The following is an 11931-nucleotide window of genomic DNA, read 5'->3' on the forward strand; positions in this document are numbered from 1 at the left end:
GTTCAGCTTAAGTAACGACCGTCGGGATCATTGTTACCTGAATTCAACAAAAACACTTCTACAGAACTCAGACCATGTAAAGTTCAGATCTTAGACTAAAATAAGACAAACTGTGCTGTAAATAGCAGATAATTACACCGTTCATAAAATATGATATAATGTTTAAATACACCCTTTTATCGCTTGGTGTTGTCTTGGGTATTTCCACTTTTTTTCATTTGATTTAAAGCCAAAAACTTCCTTTTGCTCAATTGATTGATGAAGAACGTTTAGAGCACTACCGTCTATGAGTTGAAAAAGACACAATTACCTTGTAAGTTACAAATATGATAGTAACGAAAAGCCCTACGATACACCATTGGAGGACCGAACTTCCATGAACACACTTCATATCTAACTTCAAAAACAACTCAGAACGCTTATATCATTTCAAGCATTTCAGATTTAATACTGGTTTAAGCACTTGAGCAACCAACTGTAAATGTACACATAAAATCATACACAATGATATATTCAAACTGAATTAAACATGATTATTTTGTTTTACTTAATCATATTAACATAATATAATATAATATATTTAATAACTTATGTTCATGTTAAACACGTATTTTTACCAATCCATTAGTAACTTTCAACACAAAAAATTTCAAACTTTGATAAAGAATAAAAATATTTGAAGTTAACACGTCGACCGCCCAAAGCTGAATGACAGTTACACTTTATTCCTCGTGCACGAAACCTTCTATTATCCGCCACCTAGCGGATATTACGCTACATTTAAACGGAAATTAATATTCTACTAATTCATATACATTCAAACTTAGAAAATTATATTTCCATGAACACTCTTCATATCTAACTTCAAAAATAACTCAGAACGCTAATATCATTTCAAGCATTTCAGATTTAATACTGGTTTAAGCACTTGGGCAACCAAATGAAAATTAAAGAACGGAAAAATAAATACTAATGGATTGATGGAAAACACTTCAAAATGTCGAAATAAATACAACATCACTGATTAAATTATGCACATTCTCATAGTCCCAAACTTAAAGAAACTGATAATCTTTCATTTAAATTGTCCTTTACGTATCCATCCTTAGCTGTTTCACTCGACCAACGTCCATTCTATCTTTTACTCCACTATTCGCGGCAGCTGTTGCATCGCCCAACCTTAGTGAATGTAAACAGTACTTCGAAACATCCGTGACATGAGGTTTAATAGCGTCCAAAATCAGTTCACGCAGATTAGTATATGACATTTTTACACTTGTATTTCTTGGTTTATAACCATATTTTATCTTACTCAAATTGCAGAATACAAAATCATCATTCTTAAACTCACACCAATCTATACACTTTATAACATTTTCAACAGGACACAATTTTGTTCCAGTTCGGGCTATGATAACCCATGATCCATCTCTATATTTATCCGTTTTACTGCTGTCTATAAACAATGACATATGTGTTTCATAAAATATAATAACACATGTTCTAATGCTTAGTAATTCCGAACTACGCAAAAACCCTGAAAAGGCCACCAAACAAGCGCATATAATACGCTGGTTTTTGATATTTTTATTAACGTACAAAGTATCATAAATCTTTTCTAAAATATCGACAGTTAAAGGTTCTTTCCTCAATTTAACCTTTCCTAGAATTCTTTTAGCCGATTAAAGAAAAATGTCCCCCATCCCGATCCCACTACACAATGCCCACTTTTTGAATCGTTTAAATGCAGACTCGTATTTGCTATTGGTACTATCCGCTCTGGACTTCTGTAGTAGGTCCGGGAGAAGGTCCACCTTATCTGCCAGAACTTTCGGAAGATCATCTATCTCATCCTTATGAACCTGGAAAAATAAACGTGTATAAAAACCAACTGTAATACATTATTGATCTCAGCAAAAACTAAACTGTCAAAATGCAATAAGTATTCAAAATATACAAACAAAACATACCTTCGGAACAAACAATTCATAATAAACAATACTGGCGATGTCACCATACAATACCGACATTATACTTTCAGTAGTATTGAAGACATAAATGTGTATGAAACCTATCAGTTTCATTGCTAAAGGCGATGCCGCCGAGCAATTAACAACATAACTGAGACTCGGCCGCGTTTGCGCAACATTATGCAACTCGTCTGGTTGCTATAAAACTCGGCCGCTTTGCTGCTATTCTCCGTTCATCCCATGTACAACATGTCTTATGAGATATTACTTTCAGCCAGTGCCGAAATATACTCCACAAGGGAGGCAATTCAATATTGTTTACATAGCTGTACAAACTGCATTTACACGCCTTTGCTGAAATCAGCGTTAAGAGCAACCATTCTAAAATGCAAATCTTTGTTGCCAAAAATGCCACTTCCATTCTTACACTTTACATAATATTCCTTCTTCATCGGCAAATCAAACCAGTCAATTACATTACAAATGAAATGTCCATTCGGACAGAGAAATGGCCAAAATACAGCTGACTTCCAGCATGGCACAACAATCACACCCGACGCTTTGTCAACTATCATTTTGTTTAAAACTCTCAGGATAATAGAAATGGGTGGAACAAACAAGCCAAATGATCCACCCCAGTTTTCTGTAAACGCATCAATACCAGTACATGATGGTGTCCGAAATCTGGAATAAAACGTCTTTAGCTTCGCATTGTGCTCAGACGCAAACTAATATACCTCATAAGTGCCAAATCTTAACTGTAACAAATGCAGTGTTTGAAACGAAAGTCCCCAGTCATCATAATCTACAATTCTTGAATAATAATCAGCCAACTCCTTTTGAGATATTGGAATCCACTCAATCTCAAGTAATGGACTTTTCCATACATATCTTCAAATATATCTCATAACCAATACCCTGTAGCTCAGGTTTCATAGAACCTTTGATGACTATGGAACTTACAGACTGATTGTCAGAAAACCATTTTAGCCTTTGGTTTTCAAGAATGTGCAAAATTGAAAGCAGTACTCTATACACTGAAACTTATTCTCGCCATGTGAAGGATTTTTGACACTCATTCGCAGACCACATACCATGTGAAATACCGTTAACCGAATTTACCTCGTCACCACCGTAACCTGTAGAGCTAGCATCTGGATAAACGATCTTTGAACATTTGTGTGAATCAAACATATTCTTACTATTTAGTAAATGCAGGTTAGCTTGCCCAAACTTCAACTGCTCGATGCTTTCAGTCGAAAATTGAATTAACGACTCCCAGTAAAGAGCTTTAAGAACGTCTACACTCAGATTACGGGTCATGATTTGGGAAACATGACCAATGACAATGGACATAGATATTAACTGGCCAATTAAACTGGCAATTTTTCTGACGTGCACATTCCTATATTGCTTGACAGAACATAACATATTTTCTATCGCTTCTTTTGCCTTATTTAAACGGCGATCAGGAATATACAAAACCCTAAGCATTGAGTTCAATAAGACGTCTAAATATTCTTATTCTTGAGCTGGTACCCAAACACATTTCGTAGCATTTGGTACAAACCCAGACCTCAAAAAATCACCTTTAATTTGTTGTCCCATACTCAATGATTTATCAAAATTATAGGAACACCCAAATCCGTCATCAAGAAACATGGACACCAGTTTTCCTCCCCCCTCCATTTCCTTACTAACGGGCGTGTTACCTTGAAAAAATGTAACATGCACTTGACAATCCAAACGGAAGAACTAAAAACTTTTCTGCACCATTTTTGTCAGTCCAAGAGAAACCAAGAAATTCTGTGTGTGGCCTAAATATCACTATAAAATGTTACGCGCTAGTCAAATCAAATTTAATCATCTAATAACCTTTGCGCAAAAATGAAAGAGCAACCTCGACATCTTCGTACTTAACCGACTGCTTCCAAAGATGTTTATTGACAACTCTTAAATCAAGTAATTATCTCTTTTTACCTGAATTGTGTACAGAAACCGTCAGAGGATGAACAAAATAAGGTGCACTTCCACACTTTTCGATCAAATTTCTGTCTAAAAGATCCTGAATCGCTTCAGATACAAAAACAAGCTCCAAAATAGCAGATTTGTTATTTTTATTGAATGATTGAAAAGGTTTAGAATAGAAGGGAATTTTATACCCATTCTCTAATACATTATCTCGTCAAAATTGAACATGCTTTCTTAACCTGCCCCTAACAATAACATTCCTTTGACCTTGTTTATATTAAAAAAAATCGTGTTTAAATGTCTCAAAGTCATAATTATACTCATCTTTCAAAACTGAAGAACTAACGGAACCAGAACTTTCATTTTTGGACTGCTGACTGGTTCCCGGACGTAACTGTGGCAGATGATGGGGTTCTTGCAGTGTATGGACTGTTTCTGCGGAAATGACTGAATTCGCCACACGCAAAACAGGGTCCCGTGGGTCTGGAAGATGAACTGGCGGCGAATCCTGATCCGTATGAAGCTCCGTAGGGGCCTCGAAAAAGCCGACCCCTGCTGACTGACTGATGCCCCGACGGCCTGACGACGGAAGCAGGAGCTCCCTTTGACTTATCAGTAAAAGCAGGAACGTAGTCAGAACTACGTCCCAACGACCTGCAGCGTGATGAAGACTTTTTCCTCTTGAGAGGACGACTCTCCGCCTTGTGAATTCTAGCCTCATCATCCACTGGCTACTGGAATACTTTCATATTGCCGGACTGTTTCCCATCCACCGGAAGAAGAGTCAGCGATACGAATAAGTTTGTTGCGCTTATGCAATTTGTCAAGAAGTTCCTTCAGCTGCTCCTGACAATATTCTGGCTTAAAATGCCCTGTCGCCAAGAGTGCCTGCTTGGCGATATCTTGAAATTCGCTATTGAAATCAAACTGCAGTTTATTGCCCTGATATTTCCAAGATATGTCTTTTCCTGATTTTATTTTTTTACGTCATTAACAACATTCACTGAATTTCCACGAACTTCGTCTCTTAGAGATAAATAGTCCTGCCTCTGTTGCTTCAGCTCAGCTAACACTTGTTCGAGCGCATTCTGGTCAGACCGGTTTTCGTCACTAGCCATTACAGGTACATGTACAATCGATAGAAAACTATTTGAAGTTATCACGTCAACTGCCCAAAGCTGAATGACAGTTACACTTAATTCCTCGTGCACGAAACCTTCTATTATCCGCCACCTAGCGGATATTACGCTACATTCAAACGGAAATTAATTTTCTACTAATTCATATATATGTTCAAACTTATATTTCTCTGTGCGTTCGCCATTATGTGTGCAAGCAGCTGATATATATCTAATTTGAACTTAAATTCTTGACGTTCAACACGGTATTCGCAATGAATGCACAAAACCTTACAATATAATATAGTCACCGAAGTTCAGCCTTTACAACACAGTCTCATAATCATGTATCACCGTTCTCAACACGATTTGCTTGAAGCACATTAATTCTACTAATGCATATACATTCAAACTTATATGTCTCCGTCCACTCGCCATTATATGTGCAAGCAGCTGATATATATCTAATTTGAACTTAAATTCTTGACGTTCAATACGGTATTCGCAATGAATGCACAAAACCTTACAATATAGTATAATCACCAAAGTTCAGCCTTTACAACACAGTCTCATAATCATGTATCACCGTTCTCAACACGATTTGCTTGAAGCACATTAACGTTTCCAACTTGAATTGACCATTAATCAGTTTATTCTAGACTATAGGAACATTTTTCTTCTCTTTACGTATCAAAAGTTTGAATCGTATCACAGCACAGTCCGTTATGAAATGGCGACGAGTTGTAATTTATTCCTTTGTATGAGCTAGTACACTTCAAGACGGATTCGCCAGTTGTGTTTACTTTATGAACATCAAACAATGTTTGCAGAACATATTAATGGATACCCATGCTGTGAGTTATAGTAAGTTATTGGTCCTCTAAATTGTTCAGAACACCCGACATAAATGATACTATTCTGTAATATCCCAACAATCCATTAAGTACACACTCATAAATGACACTCGAACCACGATGACTAAGCTCATACATGTACCAGGAAAGAAAAGAGCATCTGTTTCATGATACTGAACAAAATGATTTGTCTAGGGCGTGAAAGGACAATATATGCATCATGTGCATACAATAACTCTGTATATCAGACGTAATGCATCCGACAAATGACAATCGACAAACCATACAAGGAAATTTATAGAAAATAGTATACGGCTGATATGGTGGCAGATTTCTGCCATACCTTTCTAACGTTCCTTTCGCAAAAAAATATGTAGCAAAATAATGAAAGTGTCCTACTAAGAAAATTTCAATTTACGAATAGCGCCCTAATGCTGTATTTGTAGTTCTGGCGAGTATGAAATGGCACCCTTATGCTGTTTTTGTGGTTCTGGCGAGTATGAAATGGCGCCCTTATACTGTTTTTGTGGTTCTGGCGCGTATAAAATTGAGCCCTTATACTGTATTTGTAGCTCTGGCGCGTATGAAATGGTGCCCTAATACTGTATAAGCAATTCTGGCGCGTATGAAATGGCGCCCTAATACTGTATTTGTAGTTCTGGTGAGTATGAAATTGCGCCCTTATACTGTATTTATATTTCTGGCGCTTACGAAATTGTGCCCTAATACTGTATTTGTAGTTCTGGCGCGTATGAAACGGCGCCCTAATACTTTATTTGTAGTTATGGAGCGTATAAAATTGTGCCCTAATGCTGTATTTGTAGTTCTGGCGCGCATGAAATAGCACCCTAATACTGTATTTGTGGTTCTGTTGAGTATGAAATGGCGCCCTTATACTGTATTTGTAGTTTTGGCGCGTATGAAATGGCGCCCTTATACTGTATTTGTAGTTCTGGAGCGTATGAAATTGTGCCCTAATACTGTATTTGTAGTTCTGGAGAATATGAAATGGCCCCCTAATACTGTATTTGTAGTTCTGGGGCGTATGAAATTGTGCCCTAATACTGTATTTGTAGTTCTGGAGCGTATGAAATGGCGCCCACATACTGTATTTGTAGTTCTGGAGCGTATGAAATGGCGACTTTATAATGTATTTGAAGTTTTGGCGTGTATGAAATGGCGCCTTTATACTGTATTTGTAGTTCTGGCGCGTATGAAATTGTGCCCTCATACTGTATTTGTAGTTCTGCAGGCCCCAATTTCTCGAAACTTCTTAAACTTAACAGGCTTGGGTAGCTCATTTTAATTGACCAAAATACATACTTGAATATGATTCTGATCAATGGAAAATGGTTTATTGTGATTATCAGAAGGATATTTCCTATTTTAAGTCTAAAACCTCTCAAAGAAGTTATATTATTGCAAATTTGACAAAAAACAAAAAATAGCATAATCTTGATATTGCAGACTTATGTAGTTTCGAGAATTTGAGGCCTGGCGCGTATGACATGGCGCTCTTACTATGTATTTGTAGACGTAAAGTGAGTGTAAGGAGGTTTAAGTGAGGTTTCAGTGGGTGATTTCGAAGATGGCGGCGAACATGTAGAGAACATTGGTTTGGGGCCAAATTTCCAGTTGGTAAGTATTAGCATCTGTTAGGATCACATTCGTCGAAGGTTTTCCGTTTGTGTTAGGACTACCTAAGAACTTGAAATGAAAATCCGAGATAAATTTTAAGACAGCAGAGCCGAGCTCACCTAATCATTTATTGAAAACATATCATTAATACTAAATTACCAGGTGAAAAAATGGCCAAAATAAAATACAATAAAACTCTATTAAACAATCGTAGAACTAACTTGACGTTTATCTACCCTGCGTTTTTCAAGAAAAAGACAAACGCACATTCTACTCAAATGTGTGATCTTTGGATGCCAGGTGGTCTCAAATGCTTCTTGTATCATTTGAAAAGATTTATGTTTACAAAAAATATAGCTTTACTGATATTTGTCTTGAAAGAAAGCAAAATTGGTATTTGATCGTCCGATATCAGTTGAAGTATTTTAAGATTAAATACACAAACCCTAATAACTTTTTTATAATATGTTTTTGGTCTTTTCAATCAGCAAGTAATTCTCTCAAACGATACTAAAATTAAATGGGGTCACCAGGCATCAACACGTAACATTACTGTCATAGTCGGTTGATATTGTGAAAATAATTTTATGTGCACATTGGGTTAAAATTTTGAAAATTTGTACACTTGCAGAAAAAATGATTTAATGAAAGCTCAGAACTCACTCTGGATTCATCCGAAATGGCTTCAAAATTTCAAGATGGCCGCCATTACCATAATTATGTTAATATATAATTATGGTGCTTTTTGTGACCTTAATAAATTTCTTGTTTAGTGATATTTAATGATTTTAGATGTTCAAAGTGAAATATTTAAACATTGATGCAGGTACTCCTCGAAACAAGATTTTGGCAGTCATAATATCCAGGAAAACAATTGATACACCGGTCAGTACGGCAAAGAACCAAACAATTTCATAAGATGATGCTAATGACGACGAAATATTCCATTTAATGTGTTGCATTATTGCAGACTCTTTTTAACTGAATTTCATTTTACCTATGTATGATGAGGACAAATAAATACAAGATGGCGTTCAAGATGACCGCCATGAATATCGAACTGAATATTATCTCTAAATATGGCAGACATTTAAATAGATACTGTTTAGTTAAATGTATATTGCTCTTGCTCCTAATATATCTTAAATTAAAGTGCTGCATTGACTACCTGATGAAAAAGGTCAAGGCCATTTCAAGGTCAAAATGTGTAGTATTTGGCACTGAAAACGCCTAATGTGAAAAACATATGGGTTACTTTGGCTCTGAATTGCCTAAATTGTTAGAGATGTACAGGCATCGTTTGACTCTTATTAAATGGGCTTCACGGTTGTCAAATTGTGGTCTGCTTGGCACTGAGTAGCTAAATCGAAGCTGTATACATTTTTGTTTTTGTCTCTATAATCGCTGTATGGCTGCCATCAAGTGATCTATTCGATACATAGTATGCTTAATCAGAGTATGTTTTTTTGCTCCAAATTGGGCTTATGGTTGCCACATGTAGTCTTTTGGCACTGAAAAGGCTTCATTAGAAATACACAAGTTGGTTTGCTCTGAATCTGCTTTATTGTTGCAAAAATGTTGTGAATTTGACACCTTGGAGGTACATATGGAGGTGCGTTTGTTTGGCTCTGAATGTATTTTATTGTAGTCAAAATTGAAACGATAGATAACTTAGCTGCCTTAAGAATAGAGGTTTGTTTATGCTAGTTTATCAAATGCTTTACTGTTACCACTAAATGAATTGTCAGACGCTGGCCGGATTTGTATAGAAGCTTTATATTGTTAAAAATGCCGATTGGAATACTGCCTTGGTGTTTACTTGACAAGGGATGGACTTAACTGTTTGTTTGACACTAGCTAAACCTTTTTGGCTGCAGAATTTGGATTAACAGGGCACTTAATTGACTTGCGAAACTATAAAGGATTTCTTAACACTTATATATAGGTATATATAACATTTATTGTTAGTTTGGCACTAAATGAACTGGCAAAGGTGTTTTTTTACACACGCTGGGTTTGAGAACAGTTACTCTATGGTGGATGTATGGCAGATTTGGGTAGATGCATGATAGCCAAAATATGGATGAATGAACTTATTTTTTCTTAACTGCAATCACAATAGTGATACGGAGGGCTGCTGGGACATGTTGTGTAAACAAATTGCCCCCTTATGAGGTTTGAGGCACTCAGTGGATCTGTAAACACGATTTGCCTTTCTAAATACTTATTCGACCTGGGAAAGATGTTGTTTTGGAGTTGTTAGGTACTAGAACAAGAAGAAATCGTTATAAAACACTAGATAAATTTTAAAATTGATACTTCCGGATGGAAAAGACTACAGGTAACTCACACAAATACTGTATGGGCTTGTTAAGCAGGATCAAAAAAGGGTATCGATAACAATTTCCCTTCTTTCCTTGTTTAATGTAAAGCCTGCAAGAGTAAAATAAATACCCCGCAATCAATTGTTATGCTTTTATGACATGAAATACAATGGGTAAATTTACCCCGTGTGTACATTTACGTCCATGTGCACATATTTGCACCTGGAGTGTATTTGCCCATGAGGGTAAGTTTGCCCCTGAGGGTAAATATTGTGATATAAACGTAACAATTTATTTGCCATAATACTGTATTTGTAGTTCTTGCGCGTATGAAATGTTGGCCTAATACTGTATTTGTATTTTTGGCGCGTATGAAATGGCGCTATTTTACTGTATTCGTAGTTCTGGTGCGTATTAATGGTGCCCTTATTCTGTACTTGTAGTTCTGGCGCGTATGAAATGGTGCCTTAATTTTGTATTTATAGTTCTGGCGCGAATGCAATTGTGACCTAATACTCTATTAGTAGTTCTGACGCGTATGAAAAGACGCCCTTATACTGTTTTTGAAGTTCTGTCACGTTTAAAATTGTGCCCTTATACTGTATTTGTAGTTCTGGTGCGTATGAAATGGCCCACTTTGCGCCCGATCTGTTTTTATTGTTCTCGTGCGTATGAAATGGCGCCCTAATGGTATATTCGTGGTTCTGATGCGTATAAAATGGAGACCTAATACTGTATTTGTGGTTCTAGTGCGTATGAAATGGCGCCCTTATACTGTATTTGTGGTTCTGGTGCGTATGAAATGGTGCCGTAATGCTGTATTGGTGGTTCTAGTGCGCATGAAATGGTGCCCTAATACTATATTTGTGGTTCTGGTGCGTATGAAATGGTGCTCTAATACTGTATTTGTGGTTCTGGTGCGTATAAAATGGTGCCCTAATATTGTATTTGTGGTTCCGGTGCGTATCAAATAGTGCCCGTATACTGTATTTTTGGTTCTGGTGCATATGAAATGGTGCCCTAATATTGTATTTGTGGTTCTGGTCCGTATGAAATGACGCCCTAATACTTTATTTGTAGTTGCGGTGTGTATGAAATGGCGCCCTTATTATGTACTTGTATTTCTGGCGCGTATGAAATGGTGTCCTAATACTGTATTTGTAGTTCTGGCGCTTATGCAATGGTGCCCTAATTCTGTATTTGTAGTTCTGGCGCGTATGAAAAGGCGAAGGTTTTCATTGAAAAACGTTTGTGTTAGTACTACCTAAAACTTGAAATCCACATATTTTAAAAAACTTTATTTATAGTATACTTTTGGTTATTTCAATCAGCAAGTAATTCTCTCAAACGATACTAAAATAGAATCGGGTCACCAATGATCAAAATGTAACATAACTGTCAGTCGAATCAACATATAATCAACCTATTTTGGAGTCGATTAGTGGAAGTAAAGTATAAGTATCATAAACACGATCAGTGCCACATATAGACAGTTCTTAAACGATGTTGCCGATAGATCAACATGTTCACTTAAAACCTAAGCCAAAAAACAACATCGTTTCTTTTGATTAATTATTCCAATTTCTTACTCATCTTTTTATCTCTTAGTTTACGTTTTCGTATTGTACATACATACTTTCATACAATGAAAACGAATGTCCAAGATACATTTCTTCAGAGAAATACCGCTTGAATTTGGAAATAATGGATGATAAATGTTGTTTAGTCTCTTCAAAAGCTTGATATTTTCGCACGACTTGTCTGCAATTGGCTGGATATTTCAGTAGCCACCATGCCATCAATTAGTTGAGTAATGTGAGGAAGAAAAATATTAATATTTCATCATGAAATATAATGTTTCACATGGTTCAACATTCATCTATTGTGTTGCCTTTTTTGGCTCATTTTCTGATTTATTTATATAACCATACAACAAATACCGGCTGGTGTAAATACAACAGCCCCTTTCAATTCGATACATGTTCGAGTTTCTAGTCTCATAAATAAACTGCGGAAATGAAAGAGCGCTAACATAAAATTTGAGCACTTGATGCAC

Source organism: Mya arenaria, chromosome 2 (genome assembly GCF_026914265.1).
Source record: "Mya arenaria isolate MELC-2E11 chromosome 2, ASM2691426v1".
NCBI classification, from domain to species: Eukaryota; Metazoa; Mollusca; class Bivalvia; order Myida; family Myidae; genus Mya; species Mya arenaria.